General features: G+C 43.9%; 1 protein-coding gene across 1 annotated transcript in view; it reads right to left on the bottom strand.

Moving 5' to 3' along the window:
* CACNA1I (calcium voltage-gated channel subunit alpha1 I) overlaps positions 1–22,226 on the bottom strand; it is a 917,463-nt gene that overhangs the window by 6,157 nt on the left and 889,080 nt on the right. The window lies entirely within an intron of this gene.

Here is a 22,226-nt window from a genome sequence, read left to right as displayed (position 1 = left end):
TATTTTGTATATTTCCTTTGTATTTGATAATAAGCTCGGATATCTGTCTGCTGGAACCTGCAGCAATCATACGTGCTTATGTCATCCATTTTAGCTTTGCATTTAACTATGTCTTCAAACTGCAGCGATGATGTACACAGTGGTGTGCAGGTGTATGGCACGCGACTGCCACAGTCACTTTCCTTAGTGGTAGAGCGCTTTATTGCTGCAGTGTTGAGGTGGAGCTTACCAGCACATCACTACTGAGGTTTGTAAGCAAATAGCAACAGGAGGATTGAACTGGTGGTGCATAGAACAGCACTGGACAAAGAGGGAAGTATATCAGGGGTAATTTATTAATTTGAAATATGCCTATATTAGGTGTATTTCAGGCGCAGATAGTTGCGCCGCAATCTGTGACTTTTCCCCACTCACGCTAGGTGTAAAAAAGTGGGAGTGGTGTGGGTGGGAAAGGGGACAGACATAGAAAAAGATCTAAATGTAAGACAGCTAGGAAGCTGTCTTACTTTAGAAGTGGGAACAAGAAGAAAGGACGCTTGACTGTTTCGGTCAAACGTATGAAAAGTAGGAGGCGCACTATTACAACTGGATGATTTGTATTTTTCAGGTTTATTGGTAGACGTGTGTCAGCGTTCACCTCGTGCTGCCGATACACCAGCCGTGCTGCAGGCACCACTGTCATAAGGTTTTTGACCAACAACCTAAAAACCTCCAACTTGAAAGTGGTCAGAAGTACCCCAAAACGCGTTGTCTACCAATAAACCTGAACAATACAAATCATCCAGTTGTGATAGTGCGCCTCCTACTTTCCATACGTTCAACCGAAACAGTCAAGCGTCCTTTCTTATTGTTCCCACTGTCTAACCCGAGTGGTGGGGTGGCTCCCACCCAAGGGATTTGGAGAGATCTGTGCTGCACCAACTGTGAACCGTCCACAAACAACCGTCACTGGGGTTGCACCCAATTAGGTGCAACCACAAAAGGTGAGCAAACAATACCCTTTTTTTGGTGGATTTTCCACTTATTGAACATACTCACCCTATGAGCGCCTTTCTCTACCCTCTGGCCATCATTGTTGTTACATTTAGGGTACTTTCACACTTGCGTTTTTCTTTTCCGGCATAGAGTTCCGTCACAGGGGCTCTATACTGGAAAATAACTGATCAGGCATATCCCCATGCATTCTGAATGGAGAGTAATCCGTTCAGTTTGCATCAGGATGTCTTCAGTTCAGTCGTTTTGACTGATCAGGCAAAAGAGAAAACCGCAGCATGCTACGGTTTTATCTCCGGCCAAAAAAACTGAACACTTGTCTGAACGCCGGATCCGGCATTTTTTCCCATAGGGATGTATTAGTGCCGGATCCGGCATTCAGAATACCGGAATGCCGGATCCGTCGTTCCATTATGCGCAGACTGAAAAAAAGGTGAAAAAAATAAATGCCGGATCAGTTTTTCCGGATGACACCGGAAAGACGGATCCGGCATTTCAATGCATTTTTTCGACTGATCAGGCATTTTTAAGACTGATCAGGATCCTGATCAGTCTTACTAATGCCATCAGTTAGCATACATTTTGCCTGATCCGGCAGGCAGTTCCGGCGACGGAACTGCTTGCCGGATCTCTCTTCCGCAAGTGTGAAAGTAGCCTTAGAAGTGGCAGGGGACCCGCCGAAGTTCATAACTTCAGCAGAACCACCGCCAGCTTAGGTGTTAAGACCGCGAGTCTTAATAAATGTGTCCCATCATTATTATTTTTTCTTTAGAACGTTCAGGGGCTTTTCCAGATTTTTTAATTATCATGGAAAACCTTCTCAAGACTTTGTTCACATCTGTGTTGTCATAAGAGCAGAACAATAACAAAGACAGTGTTGCTGGATACATCATATGACTTTAATTGGGTTTGTTGGGTTTCTGCCATGGTGTCTGTTATTTTACTGGACAAAATATGGCTACATGCTGCGCTATATTTTCTAGCACTTTTGACAGACTTTGACATGTAGACTCCATGGAGCCTTCAATACAGATGTGAATGGAGCCTTAGTTCATACAGATTAATGATGTGGTGCTAGCTGCTATGCACTAATGACCATATTATTGAGTAGTATTTCCACCACTGAAGCAATAATGTTTTGCATCACATCTACCATCGGCAAAATATAGTGGAGCATCTTTTAGATTTTAGAGATGTATATTCTAACATCTGGAGGTGGATTTTTTATTTATTTTTTGCTTTTTTCAAGGAAGACAATCAATGCTTGCAAGTACAATTTTTGATTCAGTACCGCAGTACCAATCCTAAGCACACTGTTGTGAGATCCAAGATGTACCTATAGAAATAGCAGCTGTTAGGTTGCTGACAAGAAAGATCCAGCCACTCCTGAGCCTGGACCTCAACATCATTGAATGTATTTATAGTTATTGAATTCTGACACAGAAAATATACCTATTTCCTAAGACTGAACTTAGGAACGGTCTAACTGAAGTATTTGTGTTTGGCCTATAAAGGTTCATAATAAAGCAGAAATGTTGCTAGGTTAACTACTAATGAATATGTTTTCACACACATGGATTGGGTCCATTTCTTTGTTTACAGGAACTTCCATTCAACAGATGAAGGACTAGGCTGTTCTATGGACTTAGAATCCTGACTACACTCTACACTACGTGCAGAATTATTAGGCAAATGAGTATTTTGACCACATCATCCTCTTTATGCATGTTGTCTTACTCCAAGCTGTATAGGCTCGAAAGCCTACTACCAATTAAGCATATTAGGTGATGTGCATCTCTGTAATGAGAAGGGGTGTGGTCTAATGACATCAACACCCTATATCAGGTGTGCATAATTATTAGGCAACTTCCTTTCCTTTGGCAAAATGGGTCAAAAGAAGGACTTGACAGGCTCAGAAAAGTCAAAAATAGTGAGATATATTGCAGAGGGATGCAGCACTCTTAAAATTGCAAAGCTTCTGAAGCGTGATCATTGAACAATCAAGCGTTTCATTCAAAATAGTCAACAGGGTCGCAAGAAGCGTGTGGAAAAACCAAGGCGCAAAATAACTGCCCATGAACTGAGAAAAGTCAAACGTGCAGCTGCCAAGATGCCACTTGCCACCAGTTTGGCCATATTTCAGAGCTGCAACATCACTGGAGTGCCCAAAAGCACAAGGTGTGCAATACTCAGAGACATGGCCAAGGTAAGAAAGGCTGAAAGACGACCACCACTGAACAAGACACACAAGCTGAAACGTCAAGCCTGGGCCAAGAAATATCTCAAGACTGATTTTTCTAAGGTTTTATGGACTGATGAAATGAGAGTGAGTCTTGATGGGCCAGATGGCTGGGCCCGTGGCTGGATTGTTAAAGGGCAGAGAGCTCCAGTCCGACTCAGACGCCAGCAAGGTGGAGGTGGAGTACAGGTTTGGGCTGGTATCATCAAAGATGAGCTTGTGGGGCCTTTTTGGGTTGAGGATGGAGTCAAGCTCAACTCCCAGTCCTACTGCCAGTTTCTGGAAGACACCTTCTTCAAGCAGTGGTACAGGAAGAAGTCTGCAAGGTAAGAAAAACATGTTTTTCATGCAGGACAATGCTCCATCACACGCGTCCAAGTACTCCACAACATGGCTGGCAAGAAAGGGTATAAAAGAAGAAAATCTAATGACATGGCCTCCTTGTTCACCTGATCTGAACCCCATTGAGAACCTGTGGTCCATCATCAAATGTGAGATTTACAAGGAGGGAAAACAGTACACCTCTCTGAACAGTGTCTGGGAGGCTGTGGTTGCTGCTGCACGCAATGTTGATGGTGAACAGATCAAAACACTGACAGAATCCATGGATGGCAGGCTTTTGAGTGTCCTTGCAAAGAAAGGTGGCTATATTGGTCACTGATTTGTTTTTGTTTTGTTTTTGAATGTCAGAAATGTATATTTGTGAATGTTGAGATGTTATATTGGTTTCACTGGTAAAAATAAATAATTGAAATGGGTATATATATTTGTTTTTTGTTAAGTTGCCTAATAATTATGCACAGTAATAGTCACCTGCACACACAGATATCCCCCTAAAATAGCTAAAACTAAAAACAAACTAAAAACTACTTCCAAAAATATTCAGCTTTGATATTAATGAGTTTTTTGGGTTCATTGAGAACATGGTTGTTGTTCAATAATAAAATTAATCCTCAAAAATACAACTTGCCTAATAATTCTGCACTCCCTGTATATTAGAAGCTGTTCTTTCCATTTCTACATTAGAAATTGACTATATGACTTTTTCAGGATGATATCTTAAGTTTGTCTCCTGTAGGTTTCTACACCAGCCTAGAAGAGAGTCTTTTACCATAGAAACAGTGAAGCACTGCCAGAGGAGCTTGGAATGGTGAACTCACTAAATGAAGGACCTAGATATATTTTTGGAGTTTTGGAGTGTTGTGATATTTGTCATTTACAAGCATTCAGAAGAACATCCTTTCCTGATAATCAAGCAGCTGATGAACGAGCAAATGCTCATTAGTCGGCTGAGGGGTATCTTTTATCAGGATGAAAGATGCCTGATTATCGGCTGCACATCTCCCTGTGTAATCAGAGACGTGCTGCCAATAGTCAACAGAACCAAATATGAGAGGAACGATTGCGGTAGCAATCGTTACCCTCACATTCACTTTGCATCGATTTGGGTATTTAGGCTTGTGAAAACGAGCGCCGATGGATGTGTTACCATCCATCAGAGTTCATACTGCCTGAGCATCAGGCAGTGTAATATAGCCCTAACAATGCAACTTATAGTTACTAGATTTCCTCGAAAAGTGTTATTGATCCAGGGATCTATTTTAATTGCCAGATTTGTAGTGCCTTCCTCTGAATCAACTTTAAAGGATAAAATGCTGGACTGTTTGTCATTTTTCAGCCTTACAAAGTTTCCAATAAATAGATCTTATAAAGTATCCAATAAAAATCTAAAAAGCATTGAATAACTTCAATAAGCACATTGATAACCTGAGGTTGGCCACGCTTGACCATTTCTTCTACCTGGTGTGTCATAAAGTGGATGACATCTTTCTGTTTAGCTCATTTGAAACACTGTGGAGTGTTTGGGGGATTTGTTAGACTTCAGATTTATTTATTTATTTATTTATTTATTTATTGTATACTAGCACTAAGGTAAAGCACTGTGAAAACAAATGTGTTAAATGCCTCTTGTGAAACACTGGCTGTAATTTAGTTTTTTTGACCTAGTTTCAAAAAATGCTGTGGCTGACTTGTGGCTTTATTTGTTAGAAAACGGTGTTTTCTTATGAGTATGCTACATTTTCCCAGCAGTAAAACAGCCGTACAAAAATCTTGTTTACTGGGACAAATATCGGGGAATGTCTGACTTTAGGGAAATAAGGACAAAGCAATATAAGCAGTTTATGGTTTAGACTTTAAGCAGTTTAAATCTTAGTAAATACAGGGAACATGGTAAGCCACATGCATGGTTAATCTTTTCACTGCCAGAGGATAAGAAATATAATGTGTGCCACCAATGAGAGACTTAATAAATGTCACATTTGGGGTTTCTGGCTTGAATTCATTATAGTTAAGTCTTGCTCTGAATTCCTTTAGCCTGGCTTCCTAATTATAATTTAAAGAGTAAGGCCTCCTGCACACTACGTAGGTGTCCCGTGCCCGTGCTGTGGACCGCTTATGCAATACACGGGCGCCGTTCCGTGGGCATTCTGCATCACGGATGCGGACCCATTCGCTTCAATGGGTCTGCAAATCTGGAGATGCAAAATGGTGTGCAACGAAAGCATGGAACGGAACCCTAAGTAAGCACTACAGAGTGCTTCCCTGGGGTTTCGTCCCATACTTCCTTTCCGCAAAAAGATAGAACATGTCCTTTAAAGGGAAATGTGTCCAGGATTGGCACGGACGGTGTACAGGAAACAAGACAAAGCAACATGCATATATGACTGAGTGGATCCAAAGCTAAGGAACCAAAAGGGGGACCCCTGCACAAGACCTGAGACTTTCCCTGGCTGCTCAGCCTATGCAAAGATCCGAAAGGTGGAAGTTTGCATATCCACGGGGACGCAATCAGTCCAACTCCATGACAGCTGAGAGAGGCTAACGAGATGAGGAATTGAACAGCACAACAAAGAGAACTCAAGGAGGAGGTTCTGAAAGGCCTCTGTCAGAGCTTCTCAGCTGTCTGGTTGTGACAGTACCCCTCCCTCTACGAGTGGACTCCGGACACTCAGAGCCCACCTTCTCAGGATGGGACCTATGGAAAGCCCTGATGAGACGAGAGGCCTTAATGTCCGTCACTGGGACCCACATCCTCTCCTCAGGACCATAACCCTCCCAATGAACAAGGTACTGAAGAGAACCGCGGACAAGACGAGAATCCACAATCCTAGAGACCTGAAATTCAAGATTCCCATCAACCATAATCGGAGGAGGAGGCAAAGGCGAGGGTACAATGGGTTGAACATAAGGTTTCAATAAGGACTTATGAAAAACATTATGGATCTTCCAAGTCTGAGGAAGATCAAGACGGTAGGCAACAGGATTGATGACAGACAGGATTTTGTAAGGCCCAATAAACCCAATAAACCTAGGACCCAACTTCCAGGAGGGAACCTTCAATTTGATATTCTTGGTAGACAACCACACCAGATCACCAACATTCAGGTCCGGACCAAGCACGTCTCTTATCTGCCACACGCTTATATCTCTCACTCATGCTCTTTAGATTATCCTAAATCTTTTGCCAAATAGATGACAAAGACGAGGAGAATCTGTCCTCATCAGGTAAACCAGAAGACCCCTCTCCCGAGAAAGTCCCAAACTGCGGATGAAACCCATATGCACCAAAAAATGGTGACTTATCAGAGGACTCCTGACGACGGTTATTTAAAGCAAACTCAGCAAGGGACAAAAAAGAACACCAATCCTCTTGATTCTCCGCCACAAAACAGCGCAGATATGTCTCCAGATTCTGATTGACGTGCTCTGTCTGGCCATTTGACTGCGGGTGGAAAGCAGAAGAGAATGAAAACCGAACCCCCAAGCGAGAACAGAAAGCCTTCCAGAAAGCCTTCCGGAAACAAACTGCGTGCCCCTATCAGAGACTATGTCTGAAGGAATACAGTGCAATTTGACAATGTGATCAATAAATGCCTGCGCCAGCGTCTTAGCATTGGGCAAACCAGGAAAAGGGATGAAATGCACCATTTTGCTAAAACGGTCCACCACCACCAGAATCACAGTCTTCCCCGAGGAACGAGGCAGGTCCGTTATAAAGTCCATGGACAGATGTGTCCAAGGACGGGAAGGAATGGGTAAGGGAAGGAGAGGACCTGATGGCCGTGAATGAGGGACTTTGGCACTAGCGCAAGTCTCGCAGGCTGCCACAAAACCCTCAACCGACTTACGAAGCGCAGGCCACCAGACTCTCAGAGCGATGAGATCCAGTGTGGCTCTTGCCCCCGGGTGCCCAGCAAGGACCGTATCGTGGTGTTCCTTAAAAATCTTGTGTCTTAAAGCGAGAGGCACAAACAACCTCCCAGGAGGACAAAGATCAGGAGCCTCTGACTGGGCTGCCTGCACCTCTGCCTCCAATTCAGAAAAGAGAGCAGAGACCACCACACCTTCAGCCAAAATGGGACCCGGGTCTTCAAAATTCCCGCCTCCCGGAAAACAACGTGACAGGGCATCTGCCTTCACATTCTTAACTCCAGGGCGGAACGTGACCACAAAATTAAACTTAGAAAAGAACAAAGACCATCTGGCCTGTCTCGGGTTCAGACGCTTGGCTGACTCCAAGTAGGCCAGATTTTTATGGTCAGTAAATACGGTAATAGGGTGTCTGGCTCCCTCTAGCCAATGGCGCCATTCCTCAAAAGCCAACTTGATGGCCAACAATTCCCTATCTCCCACATCGTAATTTCTCTCTGCGGAGGAGAGTTTTTTCGAGAAAAAGGCACACGGTCGCCATTTGGCAGGAGAGGAACCCTGAGACAAGACCGACCCCACACCCACCTCAGAAGAATCAACCTCAACTATGAAGGGTAAAGAAATATCAGGTTGCACCAAGATGGGAGCGGAAGCAAAACTCTCCTTGATATTAGAAAAAGCCTTACGCGCCTCTACTGACCAAGAAGAAAAATCTACCCCCTTTCTGGTCATATCAGTGAGTGGTTTAACAATAGAGGAATAATTCAAAATAAACTTCTGGTAATAATTGGCAAAGCCCAAAAACCGCATCAGCGCCTTCTGATTCTCAGGAAGCTCCCACTCAAGCACAGCGCGGACCTTCTCGGGGTCCATGCGAAAACCAGAAGCGGAGAGAAGGAACCCCAGAAATTGAATTTCTGGAACCGCAAACACACATTTTTCCAGTTTCGCATATAATTTATTCTCCCGCAGGATGAGCAAGACTTGACGTAAATGTTCCTTATGAGTTTTGAAATCAGAAGAAAAAATCAAAATGTCATCCAAATACACTAATACAAATTTTCCCATCAAATGATAAAAAATGCTGTTCACGAAATGCTGAAAAACGGCTGGGGCATTCATCAAACCAAAAGGCATAACCAAATTCTCAAAATGGCCCTCAGGGGTATTGAAGGCCGTCTTCCATTCGTCTCCTTCTCTGACCCTGACCAGGTTGTATGCCCCTCTTAGATCTAATTTGGAAAAGACTTTAGCCCCAACAACCTGGTTAAACATGTCCGGGATCAGAGGAAGCGGATAAGGGTCACGAATAGTGATACTGTTCAGCTCCCTGAAATCCAGACAAGGTCTTAAAGAACCATCTTTTTTCTTAACAAAGAAAAAACCAGCGGCAACAGGTGACTTCGAGGGTCGTATGTGTCCTTTTCTCAGACTCTCAGAGATATAAGCACTCATAGCGATCCTCTCAGGTTGGGAAAGATTGTATAAACAAGATTTAGGCAGTTTGGCGCCTGGGATGAGATTAATAGGGCAATCGTACTCCCTGTGCGGGGGCAAATCCTGAACTCCACTCTCAGAGAAGACATCCAAAAATTCAGAGAGAAAAGATGGTACAGTCTTAGTAGCAACCTCAGAAACAGATGTCGTGAGGCAATTCTCTCTGCAAAAGTCACTCCAACCATTTATTTGCCTCGCTTGCCAATCAATGGTGGGGTTATGTTTAGTGAGCCAGGGTAGCCCCAACACTAGAGGTGTAGGCAAACCGCTAAGGACGAAACATGACACATCCTCAACATGAGCATCACTCACAATTAAACGGATATTGTGAACTATGCCCTTTAATGATTTCTGAGAAAGCGGAGCGGAATCAATAGCGAAAACAGGAATATCCTTTCCCAAAGTGCGCACCTGGAAACGATGAGTTATCGCAAATTGATTATCAATGAGATTGACAGCTGCTCCACTATCCACAAAAATCTCACAAAAACTGTTCTTGCTCTCTAGCGCCACCCTAGCCGGCAGGACAAAACGGGGACTACAAGCAAACGGAAAACCTTCAATTTCCGCCTCAACCCTGCCAATAGTAACAGACGGAACATTTTTAAAAGATTTTTTCCTGTTTGTTTCTTTATTACTCCCAGAAAACTGCCTGAATCTCCTAGAGGGACAAATATTTGCCAAATGATTTATACCTCCACAACAAAAACAAACCCTCCCATGCGAGCTGAATCTTCTATTGTCAGAAGCAATCAACCCCAGCTGCATGTGCTCCTGCTCAGAAGGGGCTGACAGTGACTGAGACCCCTGCGCACAGAATGGGACCGCTGCACTGTCCTGGGACTGAGTATGACAGGACGGGGACATCTCTCCTCTCTCTCTAAGACGCCTGTCAATACGAACGGCCTGAGACATAGCAGAGTCCAAAGAAATAGGTCTCACATGAAAGGCAAATGCATCTTTCAATCCCTCTGAAAGACCATGGCAAAATTGACTTCGGAGTGCAGCATCATTCCAACCAGTATCAACTGCCCATCTCCGGAATTCTGAGCAGTATATTTCTGCGGATTGTTTACCCTGGCATAACAGACGTAGTCTAGACTCAGCCAGAGCAAAACGATCCGTATCATCATATATCTGACCCAGGGCTAAAAAGAATTCATCCACTGAACGGAGAGGCCGTGCCCCCTCCGGCAGCGAAAAGGCCCAGGACTGAGCGTTACCCCTGAGCAGCGATATAATGATCCCCACCCTCCGTTCCTCATCACCAGAGGAATGGGGAAGAAGGCGAAAATGGAGTTTGCAAGCCTCTCTAAAACGCACAAAATTCTCACTACCCCCGGAGAACGTATCCGGGAGCGAGATCTTAGGCTCAGAACAAACTTCATGAACGCAAGCTGAACCGGTCACTTGAAGCTGAGAAAAAGTCTTACGGAGATCAGCTACCTCCAATGAAAGACCCTGGAAGCGTTCAGCCAAAAGTGAAACCGGATCCATGCTTGAGACGGTTCTGGCGGCTTATAATGTCACGGACGGTGTACAGGAAACAAGACAAAGCAACATGCATATATGACTGAGTGGATCCAAAGCTAAGGAATCAAAAGGGGGACCCTTGCACAAGACCTGAGACTTTCCCTGGCTGCTCAGCCTATGCAAAGATCCGAAATGTGAAAGTTTGCATATCCACGTACCTCGACTATATAACCCCTGAACTCCCTACAATAGTGAGGGGACACGACCATCGGCTCCCTACACCAGACACGGAGGGAGTCAGGGTCACCTGGATCCAGCAAACAGAAAATAACAGATAAATGTTCAGCACTTAACTTTGTAGCAGACAGGAAAACAAGATCAGCATGCACACACACTCCAGGAAGAAGTATAAGCCGCCCAGTAATGCATTATGGGGCGGAATTTAAAGGGATGCAATCACTCCAACTCCATGACAGCTGAGAGAGGCTAATGAGATGAGGAACTGAACAGCACAACAAAGAGAACTCAAGGAGGAGGTTCTGAAAGGCCTCTGTCAGAGCTTCTCAGCTGTCTGGTTGTGACAGCGATCCACTGTGGCTGCCCCACGGTCAGTGTTCGTGCATTGCGGCCCGCAATTTCTGGGCTGCAGCACGGCCATGGGGCGCACGCGCTTGTGTGCAGGAGTCCTGTCACTTTTCAGTTTTTTTCCATGATCTGTTATAGAAGATTTTGCAATCTAAACTATTTAAAAATAAAATGGATATGTTTTTGTATTTTTGCATGGAAGAAAGAGTCTCAATGACTTTAGATCTGATAAGCAGCCTCTTCATCATGTAACATTCCCACACTTGATTAAAAATTATATGTTATCATATATGGTTATTTCCCTGCCTGCATTGACTAAAAGTACACTAAAGAAGAAGCTAGGACAAACAAGTTTTGTTTGTGCACGGCTTGTCAGCATTCATGTATTTGCAATGGAGGGGAGACCAAAGCTATAACTAATATTGGGTCACTATTTTAATTGGTTTGGATAAAAAAAACGAAAGCTGGTTAGTTCTAAATTTAATTCTACAGAAGTACACTACTGTGCAAAAGCTTTAGGCAAGTGTGGAAAACTTGTTGCAAAGTAAGAATGAGTACTCAAAGCTAATAAATACAGTCAGATATTTAGTCATCATGCAATACTATCACGGAGGTGTCTGACTCCAAATTTATTCTGCAGCAGTAAAATGATCCATCCTAAACATATGTCCAATGTCATTAAAACTATCTTCAGAGTAAAAAAGAACAAGGAGTCTTGAAAGTGAAGATATGGCCCCCAAGGAGCCCTGAACTCAACATCATTGCGTTTGTCAGGGATTACATGAAGAGACAGAAGGATTTGAGCAAGCCTAAATCCACAGAAGATCTGGTTAGTTCTTGACGCTGTTTTGAAGTCAAAGGGTGGTCACACCAAATATTGGTTTGTGCTTTGTTAATCGATGAAATAAAATATTAACACATCTATATTTAAAATTAAAATTACATTGCGTCATTTTTTACATCTCTGCCTAAAACATTTATACAGTATGGTATATATAATTGTTAATTGTGTTAATTGTAAGCCCTTGTGGGCAGGGCCCTCTCTACTTCTGTACCAGTTTGTAACTCGTCTTGTTTATGCTTATTGCAATTGTTTGTATTATGTATCTGCACCCCTTATCATATGTACAGCGCCATGGAATGAATGCTTCTTTAATAATAAATAATAATAACAGTTAATATCAGTTAAAGGGTTTCCTATCAGCACATATTAGGGCATATGGATGCTATAGTGTGGGCTTCTATATGCAGTTCTTCAAAGTATCATTAAAGAGTCATTAAAGTTTTTTTTCCCACTAATAACACATAACCCCTATACATAGGAGTGGGGCTAAGTGTTTGACTGCTTAGGGTTTGACTGCTGGAACCCCAGTAATCATGTAATTGTAGGTTCCCGAGTCCTCCATGAGACTGCCAGTGCCACTCCTCTTCACTTCCAGTCCTCTAGGGGACTGCCAGTGAAGGCTCTGAGTGTCGTACTCAGTAGTCCCATATAAATGAAGTATTAAGCATCGCCACTGCATTCTGTTTCTCAAACTTTGTATTAAATAGACAAATGAGAAGTGACCCAAACACATCCATATACGGTAAACAATGACACACATTCAGGTATCAAAGTAATTATGAATATCAGTTAATGAACTAGAGTTTGACTGCATTTCAAACAGTCCAGCCAGTCCAATAATCTGGTTTTCCATGTATTCCTGATAATCGTATTAGTGCAAGACATGTTGGGACTGCAAATTATCTTTTGCAGAGGATAAATTATGATAAGTAATTTTTCTATCCACTGGGGAATGATCTGATATGCATATGCGGAGTAAGGCAAGAGCAGGCGATCAAGGCACTGGATACAAGAGTACTTAATCTAAAAGGGCTCGGATTTGTGCCTAAAATGGTTGAATAGCAGTAGAGTGCCAATTGCATTATAACATCTCCAGCACTCATTTGATGACTGTGTCTAGATTAACAAAAGTCTATGTGAAGTCATATACCAGCAATATATTATTTTCCTTGAAGCTTCCAGATGGGTAATACAATGAGATAAAGCAACGGGAAGGGTAAATGTAGAAATCCAAGGAAAGGGGTCAATAGTGAGGCCCTTTCACAGCTAATCAAATAGGAACCTGTGGAGTTTGTTGCATTTCTCCCATGGCTGAGTAAATTAGAGGTATGCCTTTTGTACCTAGCCAAGGATTGTCAAAAACATCTCAAACAGGGTCTTGAGTTTAGAAGAGAATAAACGAAATTGAGATACACAGCGAAAGACTTAAGGTGATTGCCATCCAGAAACGTCAGATATTCTTAATACTCAGTTTAATCCAATTGGTAAAATCTATGTCAGCAATACAGAGAGAGAATATACAGTTGCAAGAAAAAGTATGTGAACCCTTTGGAATTATATGGATTTCTGCACAAATTGTTCATAAAATGTGATCTGATCTTCATCTAAGTCACAACAATAGACAATCACAGTCTGCTTAAACTAATAACACACAAAGAATTAAATGTTACCATGTTTTTATTGAGCACACCATGTAAACATTCACAGTGCAGGTGGAAAAAGTATGTGAACCCTTGGATTTAATAACTGGTTGAACCTCCTTTGGCAGCAATGACTTCAACCAAACGTTTCCTGTAGTTGCAGATCAGATGTGCACAATGGTCAGGAGTAATTCTTGACCATTCCTCTTTACAGAACTGTTTCAGTTCAGCAATATTCTTGGGATGTCTGGTGTGAATCGCTTTCTTGAGGTCATGCCACAGCATTTCAATCGGGTTGAGGTCAGGACTCTGACTGGGCCACTCCAGAAGGCGTATTTTCTTCTGTTTAAGCGATTCTGTTGTCGATGTACTTCTATTCTTTGGGTCGTTGTCCTATTGCAACACCCATCTTCTGTTGAGCTTCAGCTAGTGGACAGAAGGCCTTAAGTTCTCCTGCAAAATGTCTTGATAAACTTGGGAATTCATGAAAGCAATCCGTCCAGACTCTGATGCAGCAAAGCACCCCCAAACCATGATGCCCCCACCACCATACTTCACAGTTGGGATGAGGTTTTGATGTTGGTGTGCTGTGCCTCTTTTTCTCCATGTATAGTGTTGTGTGTTTCTTCCAAACAACTCAACTTTGGTTTCATCTGTCCACAGAATATTTTGCCAGTACTGCTGTAGAACATTCAGGTGCTCTTGTGCAAACTGTAAATGTGCAGCAATGTTTTCTTTTCGGACAGTAGTGGCTTCCTCTGTGGTATCCTCCCATGACATCCATTCTTGTTTAGTGTTTTACATATCGTAGATTCGCTAACAGGGATGTTAGCATATGCCAGAGACTTTTTTAAGTCTTTAGCTGACACTCTAGGATTTTTCTTCACCTCATTGAGAAGTCTGCGCTGTGCTCTTGCAGTCATCTTTACAGGACTGCCACTCCTAGGGAGAGTAGCAGCAGTGCTGAACTTTCTCAATTTATAGACAATATGTCTTACCATGGACTGATGAACAGCAAGGCCTTTGGGGATACTTTTATAACCCTTTCCAGATTAATGCAAGTCAACAATTCTTAATCGTAGGTCTTCTGAGAGCTCTTTTGTGCTAGGCATCATTCACATCAGGCAATGCTTCTTGTGAAAAGCAAACCCAGAACTGGTGTGTGTTTTTTATAGGGCAGGGCAGCTGTAACCAACACCTCCAATCTCATCTCATTGATTGGACTCCAGTTGGCTGACACCCCACTCCAATTAGCTCTTGGAGATGCCATTAGTCTAGGGGTTCACATACTTTTTCCACCTGCACTGTGAATGTTTACATTGTGTGTTCAATAAAAAAACATGGTAACATTTAATTCTTTGTGTGTTATTAGTTTAAGCAGACTGTGATTGTCTATTGTTGTGGCTTAGATGAAGATCAGATCACATTTTATGACCAATTTGTGCAAAAATCCATATCATTCCAAAGGTTTCACATACTTTTTCTTGCAACTGTATATATGTTCAAAAAATGCAAAAATCTTTTTGGCATGGTTAAAAATGTATGGAATCCACAATTTGGTTTGAGCATGCTTGAGGTGGGTGGCTAAAAGGGTACATGGTCTATGACTAAGCCAGTAATATTCAGCTTTTAACCTGCATAAAGCTCATTCATAGAGATATCATTCCCGTTTATATAGCTCCTGTTGGAGTGCACTTATTCATCTTGCTCTATCCTAGCAGTAAGACTGGTTGTTTAGAGAACTTTAATGGAGAATAGAGTGGCCACAAATGTAAGCTTTGAGGGCACACCAGATATTGGGGGCTGAGGTATCATTATATTTACAGTACTCTTCTAGGGCCTGAAGAGAGGTATTTTGGTATTTTGAGTTGAAAATGAATTGATTAAAAAACCAGAGCAAGAGAGGGGGATTTGGTTAGTTTTCAACTAAAGACATACAGTGCCTTGCAAAAGTATTTGCATCATTTAATTTACAGAACATGCCCACAACTTTGAAGATGTTTTTTTTTTTTTAAGCAAACAACAAAAACGACAAAAAAACTGAAAAAGTCAATGTGCATAACTATTCACCCCCTAAAGTCAATACTTTGTAGAGCCACCTTTTGCGGCAATCACAACTCTAAGTTGCTTTGGATAAGTCTCTATGAGATTGCCAAATCTTAACACTGGGATTTTTGCTCATTCCTCCTTGCAAAACTGCTCCAGCTCCTTCAAGTTGGATGGTTTGCACTTGTGAACAGCAATCTTACCACAGATTTTCTGTTGCATTGAGATCTGGGCTTTGACTAGGCCATTTCAACACATTTACATGTTTTCGCTTAAACTACTCAAGTGTTGCTTTAGCAGTGAGTTTAGGGTCATTGTCCTGCTGGAAGGTGAACCTCCATCATAGCTTTAAATCACGCACAGAGTGGTACAGGTTTTGCTCAAGAATATCCCTGTAATTAGCACCATCCATCTTTGCCTCAACACTGACCAGTTTCCCAGTCCCGGCTGAAAAACATCCCCACAGCATGATGCTGCCACCACCATGTTTCACTGTGGGGATGGTGTTCTTTGGGTGATGTGATGTGTTGGGTTTGCTGCCTCTCTGATTAATGCCCTCCTTGCCCAGTCCGCGAGTTTTGGTGGGCAGCCGTCTCTTGGCATGTATGCTGTTGTGCCATGTTCTTTCCATTTGGTTATGATAGATTTGATGGTGCTCCTGGCGATCATCAAAGATTTTGATTTTTTTTTTATAACCGAACCCTGTACTTCTCAACAACATTGCCCCTTACTTGTTTGGAGAGTTCCTTGGTCTTCATGGCAGTCTTTGGTTAGTGATGCCTCTTGCTTAGGTGTTGCAGCCTCTGGACCCTTTCAAAAAAGGTGTGTATATGTAATGACAGATCATGTGACACTTAGATTGCACACAGGCAGACACCATTTCACTAAGTATGTGACTTCTGAAGGTAATTGGTTGCACCAGAGCTTTTTACGGGCTTCCTAGCAAAGGGGTGAATACATACGCACATGGCAATTTTCTGTTTTCTATTGCTAAACAATAGTTTTATCTATATATTTTTCTCATTTCACTTCACCAACTGGAGAAGATAAAGATCCACAGCTGGAAGGTGTCTGGTGAGATAATACTTAGCTTTTAATATGAGGCCTGGCCTATATTGGGGGAAAAACACCAGTCCAGCACACAGTACAGATATAGCTCAACGTGAGTGCCATTAATATATACACATAGCAATCAAACATAGGAAATTAGACAGTATGCAGCAGTGTATAATCATGGATAATTTCAAAGCCTCTGGAGTGGCTGGAGGCACTAGCAAAGTGGTAAGTATCTGAATAGATCTATCCTGTTCTCTTTTGAGTGATAGTGAGATTTGAGACGCATCACAAGGGGGGTGGTGGTGGTGGTGGGGGTCTGAATTGGTGGTTTATGGGGAAAAAAACGAAAATAGCTTAAAAAAATAAAATAAAATAAAAAAGGAGCTGAATAGATGAGACAATCATTAGAGATCAATATCAGATTTCCTGAAGATCCATATAAATAACCAGAAAGTAAAGAAGTGCAAAATAGGTGACAAACTTAACAAGGCATTCAAACAGTGTAAGTAAGCAAAGTGTACAAATTATATGATCTTAGTCAGTCATTAGATGATCTCCTGGGTAAGGCTACATGCACATGACCGTGCCGTTTTTTGTGGTCCGCAAACCGCGGATCCACAAAAAAACGGAAGCCGCCCGGATGCCTTCCGCAATTTGCGGAATGGAACGGGCGGCTCATTGTTGACATGCCTATTCTTGTCTAAAAAGCGGACAAGTATACGACATGCTATTTTCTTTCTTGCGGGGCCTCGGAACGGAGCAACGGATGAGGACAGAACATGGAGTGCTGTCCGCATCTTTTGCGGCCCCATTGAAGTGAATGAGTCCGCACCCGAGCTGCAAAAACTGCGGCTCGGATGCAGACCCGAAAAACGGTCGTGTGTATGAGGCCTTAGATGGTCGTCTGTTCGCAATTTGTAGTAAGAGGTGATAGGGCCTCTGGGGTGAAGAAGAGATGCTAAAGATGAGATTGGAGCCATCCAAGCACAATGGAAGTCAATGGGAGAACCCGAGCATTAAAACAGGCACCCCCTGCTCTGAAGAGGGGACAGTGTCTGGTTCATAGAAAAAGGTCAGAAATCGATGGAAACACCACTGAAATGGTTCGGGAACAGCATGGGGGAGGATGTCTGGATGCATCTTGGACTCCCAGGTCACTGCTGGGAACAATGTTGTCCGAGTAGTACACCACTTTTACAGACTGACAAAAATATACACAAAACGGAAGATAAAATCGATTTTAGTGGAAAAGTTGTTAGGAAACATTCTTTCCTGTATATTTACTTGTATATAAAGTGCAAGTGCTGCCAAAAATTACAAGGAGGAGGCACTGCGATACAACCTGTATATCACATAAAGGAGGGCCTCATTGACATTGTGGTACAATTGTTCAGGTAGTGGGACTTCTACATTTATAAAGCCTATGCACTAAGGGAAAGGGCTGCCAAAAATTAAAAGGAAGCGGCACTCTAATACACCCTTTATTACACATAAAGGAGGGCATCATACACACCCTTGAAAAATTATGATTGATGGACTGCTGGTGACCATCAAAAACATTAGGAGCAAGGGCCTGCTGGTGACCATCTAAAACATTAGGGGTGAGGGCCTGCTGCCGAGCTGACCATCTAAAAACTTTTGTGGGCGAGGGCCTGCTGTCGACCTGACCATCTAAAAAAAATTGTGGACGAGGGCCTGCTGCCGCACTGACCATCTAAAACAAATTAGGGGTGAGGGCCTGCTGCCGAGCTGACCTATCTAAACATTTAGTGGTAAGGTTCTTCTGCTGAGATGACCCTATAAAACATTATGGTTGAGGGCCTGCTGGTGACACTCAAAAACATTATGGGTGTGGGCTTGCTAGTGAGCCTCTAAAACATTATGGGTGAGGGCACTCTGCTGAGCTGACCCTCTAAAACATTAGGAGCGAGGGCAGCCTAATAAGCCTGTTGATATGATGGAGGAGGAGGATGAGAAAAGGGAGATTGAACCATATACCCTTTTTAGTGGTGGAAGGGGTGCATGGGAATACAGTGTATTCAATACACCACAAAAGCCACATTTAGAGTGTCTTTATGTTCAGCCACGTTCCTCTGGTGGAGTAGAGAAGTCAGGGGCAATCCAGGCTTTGTTAATTTTTATAAGAGAGTCAACCGGTCAGCATTTTCAGTTGACAAGCGGATGCGCTTATCAGTTATTATGCCCCCAGCAGCACTAAAAACACACTCTGACAAAGTGTTGGTGGAGGTGTGGGCCAGCACCTCCAAGGCGTAGAGCATCAGTGCGTGCCATGTGTCCAGCTTGTGTGCCTTACACCCAATAGTTGTAAGGCACACAAAGATCACTGAGGATGCTGACACGGTCTGCTACGTATTCCTTCACCGTCTTCCCAAAATTTTTCCTCCTTGTGACACATCAGGTTAAGGGTGCTGGTGAGGTAAAAACTGTCCCAGGTCTTGGAGAGTGTTGCCCTGCCTTTTGTTGAGAGTGTTGCCCTGCCCTTGGCCAACAGTCTCCCCTCCTGGGTTGGTCAAGGAATTGCGTACTTTGCAGCCAGCATTGTCAGCTGGAAATTTTTGGAGCAATTTTTCCACAGGGGCCTTCTGGTATTGCACCATTTTGCTTGTCCTCTCTACCACAGGAATGAGAGATGAGAAGTTCTCTTTGTAGCGGGCGTTGAGAAGGGTGAACAACCAGTAATCGGTGTTGTTCAAAATGCGTACAACACGAGGGTCATGGGAAAGGCAGCCTAACATAAAGTCAGCCATGTGTGCCAGAGTCCCAACAGACAAGACTTCACTGTCCTCATCAGGAGGATGACTCTCAATCTCCTCATCCTCTTCCCCCTCTTCTACCCATCCACGCTGAACAGATGTAATAAAACTTCCATGGGTACTACCCTCTGTAGCAGAGGCAACCGTCTCCTGCTCTTCCTCCTCATCATCATCATCATCCAATTTGTGCTGAGAAAATGAACTGAGGGTGGTCTGACTATCACCCTGTGTACTTTATTCCCCCATTTCCACCTATTCCACATACAAATCGTCCGCCTTAATTGTGAGCAGTGAGCGTTTGAGTAGACAGAGAAGTGGGATGGTTACACTGATAATAGCCTTATTGAGGTCAGACATCAATGCCCACTCATCACTGGAAAGGCGACGACCATGTTGCAGCTGGTATTCCACTACTACCCTTTGCTGCTAACAAAGCCTGGCCAATATGTGGAACATCGAGTTCCAGCGCGCGCTCACGTCGCACAATAGTTGGTGAGCTGGCAATTGCAAGAGCTGCTGCAGCTTTGCCAGACCGAAGGAAGCTGTCGATGACTTGCCGAAATGGGTACACACGCAGCACACCTTCAACAGTAGCTCAGGCAAATTGGCTGAACCACTAGGTTGAACACATGGGCTAGGCATGGTATGTGTGTGAGCTTGCTGAACTCCAAAGTCGCCACCAAGTTACGGCCATTATCAGACACAATCATGCCTGGTTCTAGGTTGAGTGTTGAGAGCCACAGCTCAGTCTGGTCCCTTATCCCCTGTTAGAGCTCTGTGGCGGTGGGCTGTTTGTCACCTAAGCAGATCAGTTTAAGCATGGCCTGTTGCCGCTTCCACACTGCAGTGCTACACTGCTTCCAGCTAGTGACTGATGGCTGACTGGTGCTGCACACGGATAATTCAGAGGTGAAAGAGGAGGAGAAGAGGGGCTTTCAGCCACTAACGTAGGTGGCTGCGGAAACCTTGACAAAAGTAGGGCATGCAATCCTTGGCGTCAGTAGCACCTGTGCAATCCCAGGGTACGACTCGCTCCCGGCCTCCACAACGTTCACCTAGTGTACGGTCAGGGAAATGTAGCGTTCTGTGCCAAAATCACTTGTCCATGTGTCAATAACTGCGTTGGTCAGGGCACGGGTGATGTTACGGGGACACATGCTGGTTTAATGCTGGGACTGCACACCGTGAAAAATATTGGCGGCTGGAAATAGAGTAACGCGGGACGGCCACTGCCATCAGGCTGTGGAAAGCCGCAGTGTCTACAAGCCTTAATGGCAACATTTCCAGGGCCAGCAATTTAGAAAGGTGCACATTTAGTGCTATGTTCTGTGGATGGGTGGATGGGTATTTGCGCTTTTGTTCAAAGGCCTGGGGTATAGATATCTGTTCGCTGCGCTGGGACACAGAAGTGGATGTGCTAGCTGATGGTGCTTGCAGAAGTCCAGGTGCATGGCGGGAGGCATTCGGGCCTGAGTTTTGGACAGGGGATAGTCCAGCATGTAACCAAGGGGAAGAAGAGACAGTGGTGTGACCCGCAGACACTGGTTGTGGACCCAGGCATTGGGTCCACCTATTAGGGTGCTTTGATGCCATGTGGCGGATCATGCTGGTGGTGATGAGGTTGCTATTCTTTTATCATCTGCACTTCCTTCCAAAAAGCGCCAGACTCCGGAACACCTACCCCTTGGCAAGGGAGATTGCCTCAAGGGGGTGCTCCAGGGAACAGTTGCGAGCCTGTTAGTGTGGCCCTCCTTCTCCCTTTTGCCACCCCACTGCTTCTTCCAGCCTGTTGCGGTGCTGTGGATCCCTCCCCCTCTGTACTGCTGTCCTTGCTCTGCTTGCCAAGTTCCCAGGTTGGGTCAGTGACCTCCTCTTCCACTTCCTAACTCTGGTCATCCTCCTGACTTGTTGACCTAACAACAGCCTCAGTTATTGACAACTGTGTTCATCCTCATCATGAACCTCTCGAGACACTAATTGGGGTTGACTTATTGGCAACTGTGTCTCATCATCATCATCCACCTCGTGAAACACTAATTGCCGTTCCCGACCGTCATCTTCTTCTGACTTTGGATGCTCCAAAGTTTGGGAATCAGGGCACAAGATCTCCTCATGTCCCTCTTCAAGCGGGCTTGGCGAGAGACCCAAATTAAGGAATGGAGATCAAAAGAGCTCCTCAGAATATACGAGTGTGGGATTACTTGTTTGCCAAGACTCTCTATGGTGGGTGGAAGAAGTATCAGGGTAAGGATTCTTTTCACCAGACTCTTGGCTACTGAGATTGGACTTTGTGTAAGACAGCGTAGTGCTTAACCAACTGGAAGCATTATCTGCTGCAATCCAACCGACCACCTGGTCGCACTGGTCTGACTTCGAGAGTGGTGTCCTGCACCTCCCTGCAAACTGAGACATGAAGCTAGGTATCGTGGATGAGTGTGTTTCTTGTACTCTGGCAGCAGGCACAGTTTCACCATGCCCAGGGCCACGGCCTCTCCATGCACCATCAGCAGCACGGCCACTTCCCCGTCCCTTACTGCTCGCCTTGTGAATATTAAATTGTATATACAGGGAGTGCAGAATTATTAGGCAAATGAGTATTTTGACCACATCATCCTCTTTATGCATGTTGTCTTACTCCAAGCTGTATAGGCTCGAAAGCCTACTACCAATTAAGCATATTAGGTGATGTGCATCTCTGTAATGAGAAGGGGTGTGGTCTAATGACATCAACACCCTATATCAGGTGTGCATAATTATTAGGCAACTTCCTTTCCTTTGGCAAAATGAGTCAAAAGAAGGACTTGACAGGCTCAGAAAAGTCAAAAATAGTGAGATATCTTGCAGAGGGATGCAGCACTCTTAAAATT

Source organism: Bufo gargarizans, chromosome 7, assembly GCF_014858855.1.
Source record: "Bufo gargarizans isolate SCDJY-AF-19 chromosome 7, ASM1485885v1, whole genome shotgun sequence".
Taxonomy (NCBI): Eukaryota; Metazoa; Chordata; class Amphibia; order Anura; family Bufonidae; genus Bufo; species Bufo gargarizans.
This window is presented reverse-complemented; position numbering and strand designations above follow the sequence as displayed.